We start from the raw sequence: 6,000 nt of genomic DNA, 5'->3' as shown, positions 1-6,000 counted from the left end.
ATATTGTTAGAAGCTAGGGAAGGTACAAAGTAATTCCTGAAGGGTAAGTCCTCAAACATAACAATTTTTATGCCAAATGAAATCCATTGCTGGTGTTTTTTAAAACTAGGTAATGCAGCATTAGCCTCCCCAAGCTCACCCGGCTCCTGACTTTCATCAGCATTCAATTGTTGATGAATTGCCAACATTTTTGAAGTAAAACCATATAAACAAAAGTACAAATATATTTAAAATGTAAATGCTTCTTTGGTGGAGATCAAGGAAAAGATTAAATACCTCACTCTGGCAAAGGATGTAAGGATGTTCCTTAAATCCCCTTTGACTTCAGTAGGACATAAACATATGCTTCAAGTTTGGCATGCTCAGAGCTTTGAAGAGAAAATTCACAGGCAGGTTTGGGAATTGCAGCATGGAGCAGTATCCTACTCAGGCTTTGGGAGCCCAGCCACATACTGAGACTGCAGGCTTCTGTTACATATCTATAAACATGGCAAACATAAGAAAGGTCCAAATCCATGGCACACTGCTTGCAGGGAGTGGGAAAACAGCTAATAGCCACTTAGGAGGAAAAGATTTTAGCTTGTCCTAATTGCCTGTTTGTAGGGTGCAGAGCAGGGACAGGCTCACACAGCCAGCCTCCTTTGGGAGTCAGGACCCCCTGGGGCCATGGCAGTCCCTCAGGAGAGCAGGAGGAGGGAAGGTACAGTGCCGCAGGCTGTGGCATTGTGTGGTTTTAGAATCAGTTACTCCTTTTGTAACTCAATAATGGTTCGGTCCTCGGTTCCCCCCATGTACTTCCCTCACAATGGGTTCTCCCTATTAGACTGCTCCGCGCCTGTCATGGTAACCATCCCCCTTATCTCGAGAATTCACTGTGTCAGTCATTCCTTAATTTGATGTATGATTTGCCCCTGGGGTTTTTCCCCTCCCCTGTGTGATCCTCAGTGGCTTAGCTGTAACCCACGCTCCTCCCCGGGTCCTTGCAATTGGTTAGCTTTGTGTCTCCTCCTATCACACCCGCTCCCTTTATCAGCGCCTCCCGCTCCGGCCTCTTTTGTCGCCTGTCCCTGAACTCAGCGGGGAGAGCATTAAAAGATCCTTGGTACTTATACAGGCATCCTTCCTCCTTCCTTTGCTTTGGTACCTCGTAGCCGAGATCCCGCCTGCGCCACCCACGCTGCAGGCGGGAACCACTACCCAGGGTTCCGGAGGGGATCCGGGGGTGGCACTTCGTGTGGCCATCTTCGGCCGGACCGCGGGCACCCAGCCGGGCTCCCTCACAGCCCCGCGGCCGCGGGAGACAGGCTACAGCAGGGTCCTCCATGGGAGCACCTGTACAGGTGCCTTTCCTTCCTCTGCCAAAGAGTGTTTGCTCTAACAAACAGCAGGACAAAAAGGGCTACAGGATTTTAGCTTCCACTCGTATTCTGGGCAACTCCAGCCCAGGGCTGGGTTTGCAGACACGGCAAGGATGAGGAGATGGGCGTGTTGCTGCCACCTCCACAAGATTTTGATGCCTTTGGTGCTCAACACACCCAAGCCTCATCTGGCTGAGGGGAAACCTGAAACGTCTTCCAGGGAGGCACAGCAGTGAAAGAGAAGGGCACATGGCTGGCTGTTGTGCCTGGCATGAGGTGGCAGATGCACTTGAGAAAACTGACGTTTTGGGTGTAGGTTTCTACAGGAACAGATAGGTTAGATACCAATGCCTAGATCTTCTGCTGCATGCAGTCCCAACTTTTCACATAAAGGTGATTTTCTGCCCAGGCCCAATTCATCAGAAGCAAGTTGAAACATGGCTGTTTTGTAAATAATTTCAATTACATCTCCCTGGTGCTTCACTGTATGCTCCTGAGGCTCCAATGACCCCTACCTAGTGTGCCTGTTGCCTCCTGTCATTTTCACGGGTACTAGATGAAACTTTCAAAACTACTCAAAACAATTCTCATGGAAAAGTACACATTCCTCATGAGCATCATTTCCAGTGGGAACATCTCAGTGGCCAAGTAATCATTTATTTTATTCTAGAATATCTTGTGAAAATGATGTTATTGCACATAGTCTTCATCTAACAAAAGAGCTTGCATTAGCATAGTAATGGCCCTGAAAGCAGCTAATGGTCTTACATTCATGTTGAATGGGAGCAGGAAATCAGTTAACAAAAATGCAGCAGCCAAAAATCTTGTCATAGATTAAAAAGCCATAATTATGGCCTACTGAGGGTGGTGGTGGGGGTCACACTATATAACATCAGTCTCTGTGACTGAATGCTTTCCAGAGGTGTCATTCTTACTTTTGTCAAGTAGTTCAAGTATTTTGTTTCTTTTCTTGTAGGTGAAGGTAGAAGATGGAATATTACATTATATGATTATTTTTTTTAAAGTATAAACTAAACTCTATATAAGATGGAGGCAATTTATGAACTGGCACATTGAAAAAAAATCACCTTGTAAACACTGAGTTTTTTGGTCATCTTCTAACAAAAGTTGTGGGGGGAAGAGAGACATTTAGAGAGGGTGAGAAAAAGGCAAACAGGGACAAGAACAATTAAAAATTTAAAAAGTAAAAATTTCAGCCTGATTCAATTTGTGGTTTGTCATGTTGGAATGAGCAATCTGAAGAGTTCAAAATATTCAGCTGTGTAGGATGCCCCTTAGTGGTTGAATTTAAACACTGTTGACAGACGAAATAATTTTAAACACTGAAAATGACCCCAAAATAATATTTGTATTTAGTAACCAAGAACAAAGGATTTTAAATGCTAACATATGCACAGAAGAGCCTACAAAGCCATGTTTACATAGACATAGGAAACAGTTGGAAAAGTGCAAGCCAATAGTAAGAGAACTTTCCTGAATAAGCTATTGTACCAAATGAGAAGAAAACAAGGGAAAAGTAGGGTAAAAAGGTCAAACTCTATTTCTATTTTAATCAGAATGTATATTATGAGATGAGTTGACTTTGCAGAAGAATACAGCCAGATATTGAACTCTGCAATGGAACCAACCCAATATTTTTATTGATACTTTCTAGAACAGAGAGTTTCTGCACAGCTATGAAGTTACCTGGTCTGGAGCCATGGGTCCTTCCCAGCACCATGTGGCTGGAGCAGCCTGTGGCCATCTCTGCTGTGACAGAAGGCTACCAGCTTGTGTTGCAATACACAAACATTGCTGCTCAAAAGGCATCAAGAAATGTTTAAGATTCAATAGAAAAAGCTAAGTGCACTAGTTCTGTAAACCCAAATGTACAGTGCAAGGAGTCAATGGGAGATTAATTCCTTTTGTTCTAACCCTTGTCATGAGGAGTTTATTTCTTATTATTAACTTCTTCTTTGCAAAAACAGTCTTTTCATTGGAGTCATTTGCAACGCAGTGACACTCCCAGAGCCCAGCACCCACATGGTCTGTTTACAGCTACTCTGAACGTAACTGTATTTTATACCTTTAGATCTCTATGTATACACTGAATAACAAAAGAAATCCATTACATTTACAGAAAGTTTGTCTTGTTTGGAAATCCAAAGCTTCTGAGAGCACTTTTTTTTTTTTCTTTCTCAATGAAGTCTGCAGTTCTTCCATCTATTTAACTTTGCATGTAGATATCACAGCTGCAAAATGTCTCATTACCTCCACAGGGTAACAGCGGCAGCAAAGCCACTCATCAGCAGTATTGACATAAGCCTGGACTTCTGGGGTCACATCCTAGTACAGCCTAAGTGGTCAAGGGGAATCTTTTTGTTTGAGTTAGCTGGTGTGTGCTGTAGCTGGATATGCTGATCCCGAACACTCCCAGGAGCAGTGCAGCCCGCTGCAGCGCTGTGTCTGACGGGTTGATAACGATCTTTGCTGCAGCTTGAGTCTGAGGGAGAAACAGGGCAAGTTACCAGCTGATTCAGCTCAGTGCAACACAAAAGAAGGTCTTTGGAACCTACAAACCTACAAAGCGCTTCTTTTCTTCTCCTTGCCATTTAACAGGGTATGATTCTGCTTTCCACTGAAGAGCATTTCACACAATCTATTGCATGTTTTGGAAACTCTCCCTTTTTCTCAGTTTCTGAAAGATAGGACACATTTCTGATAATGATTTTCCTTTCAGTTGCTGTATATTGATTTTGGTGACTTTAATGGGGTTCCCTCTGGCTACCTGAGAGGGAGAGCTGAATCAAGTGTGGAGGCTTAGGCAGAAAGGAGAAAGAACTTCCTTATTCTGTAAAGAACAAAGATCTTCTCCTTCCAATAGATTTCCTACTAACACAGGACGTTCCCTGGAATGTTGGATATTAATTCAGGAAAGCAAGCCTAGAAGGGATCAGAAGGGATCACTAATACTTTATGACCTCCACTGGTAGGACCAGACCAAGCAGACAAGATTTGACACAGTCACTTTGTCCAGTCTGATGAAGAAGCAAGAAATGCCAGGCAAAGTAAAGATAAGAATTACTTATTTACTATCTGAATAACGATCAGGAAAAAAAAAATTACTGTTGCTTGCCTAGTTCATATGATACACTGATCAAGAGGCAGAAACACATTTGCATGGAGTCCCTAGAGAGCAAGACAAAAATTCATTTACATATTGGCCCTTTTGAGTTAAAATACAGCGTGTCTTTCTCATTGCTGCATTTGGTTTCTTTAAGTGAAATAATTACTAGGCCTCAAATAATGTTGTGGGTTTTTGGGTTTTTTTTAATGCTTTTCCATGCAATCCATAGATGAAAAGCATGGCATCACTGACAGGAGCAACAGATTCCAATGAGCCTCTTCTTTACTTCCAGATTCTGGGTTTTTTATTGAGCTTAAAGAATTAGAGTTTAGTGCTCTGACCTTGATAAATGTGTCTGACTTTGGCTATTTCAGCCACACAATAAATAAAGACAAAAGAAATTCAAACATAATTACTATGTAGGGTGATATCAGAAGATATGCTGGGAGGTGTGAAAGAAATTAATGGCTAAGACTGAAACACAGCATCTTCAGCTCAGCCTCTCAACCACTCAAGTATCCTCTCTCAGCTGCTACAGTCTAGGATTCTGGATGCAGATCACAGTGCTAAGAGCTGTGACATTTTCCAGAGAAATGATGGATACTCTGTAAATATCAAAATATGGAATACAAGAAGGAATTCTTCTGTATTCTTTGGTGTATATATCTGTATATATATTTATAGATGCTTTAGTCTCAATTTTTCAGCTGATTTAAAATGTTTTCTATACATGCTATAATGATTGATAGTCTGATTTCCCAGTGTTCCAGAGGTCAATACTGACTGAGGTTTCCTTATCATGGCCAAGAAGCTGGTTGAGTGCTTCACTGTTGGGTCAGCTGAGTCACATCCTTCTTCCATTAGCATTTTCCCACTGCCCCAAACACACAAAGCTATTGCAAGAAAAAATTACGGAGAAGCAGTTTCCATTTAAGCACTGCAGAAGAATTAACTCCTTCCAAATATTCTACATTAAGTATTCCAACATGATACCAATTATCAAGAAATGTCATAATTCATTTGCTTTTCAGCAGAGGATTAATTATTTTGAGTCATGTGAGTTAACCCACAAGAAAATAGCATTCCCTTGGGTTGGTCATACAACAATTTGATATAAAATCAACCTGATCAAGAGAAACACAGGTATTTTTAAGATTAATTAAAAGAAAAAAAAAATCATACCTGCAGCAACCTTATATACCCAGGTGTCATTCTCCGGAGAGGAATAACCATGATTTCTGAGTCTTCGTAGAATTTCAGCCCCTACAATTCTAGAGCACACAAAACATTACTAAACCCCAGGATGTTTTACAAGTTGGCCTCTTCATGAAACACAAGATTAAGCCTAATGCAGTTTGCTGCAGTGCCAAAAGCACCCCAAGAATGACAGCATGCAAACATTTCTTGCTCACCTGATGCTCCTTTCCCTCGAGCCCTTTCCATGCTCTAGGGCCAGGGGTATATAAAGCCCCGCTCTGTTGCATAACCTGTCACATGGGATCTGTCTGCACTGCT

General features: G+C 42.0%; 1 protein-coding gene across 2 annotated transcripts in view; it reads right to left on the bottom strand.

The window, feature by feature from the left end:
- Positions 1–2,708: 2,708 nt before the first annotated feature.
- ERICH1 (glutamate rich 1) overlaps positions 2,709–6,000 on the bottom strand; it is a 92,077-nt gene continuing 88,785 nt past the window's right edge. The window contains exons 6-7 of one of the 2 annotated variants that reach the window (XR_009485939.1): positions 5,668–5,756; positions 2,709–3,861 (exon numbers count right to left, since the gene is read on the bottom strand). The gene's annotated coding sequence lies outside the window, so the exon portion shown is untranslated. Of the gene's footprint in view, positions 3,862–4,037; positions 4,057–5,667; positions 5,757–6,000 lie in introns of those variants that run through there. The other variant, XR_009485940.1, reaches the window with a different exon arrangement.

This window comes from Haemorhous mexicanus, chromosome 3, assembly GCF_027477595.1.
Source record: "Haemorhous mexicanus isolate bHaeMex1 chromosome 3, bHaeMex1.pri, whole genome shotgun sequence".
Classification (NCBI taxonomy): Eukaryota; Metazoa; Chordata; class Aves; order Passeriformes; family Fringillidae; genus Haemorhous; species Haemorhous mexicanus.
The sequence above is the reverse complement of the archived record's forward strand: the minus strand, read 5'-3'. Positions and strand labels throughout refer to the sequence as shown.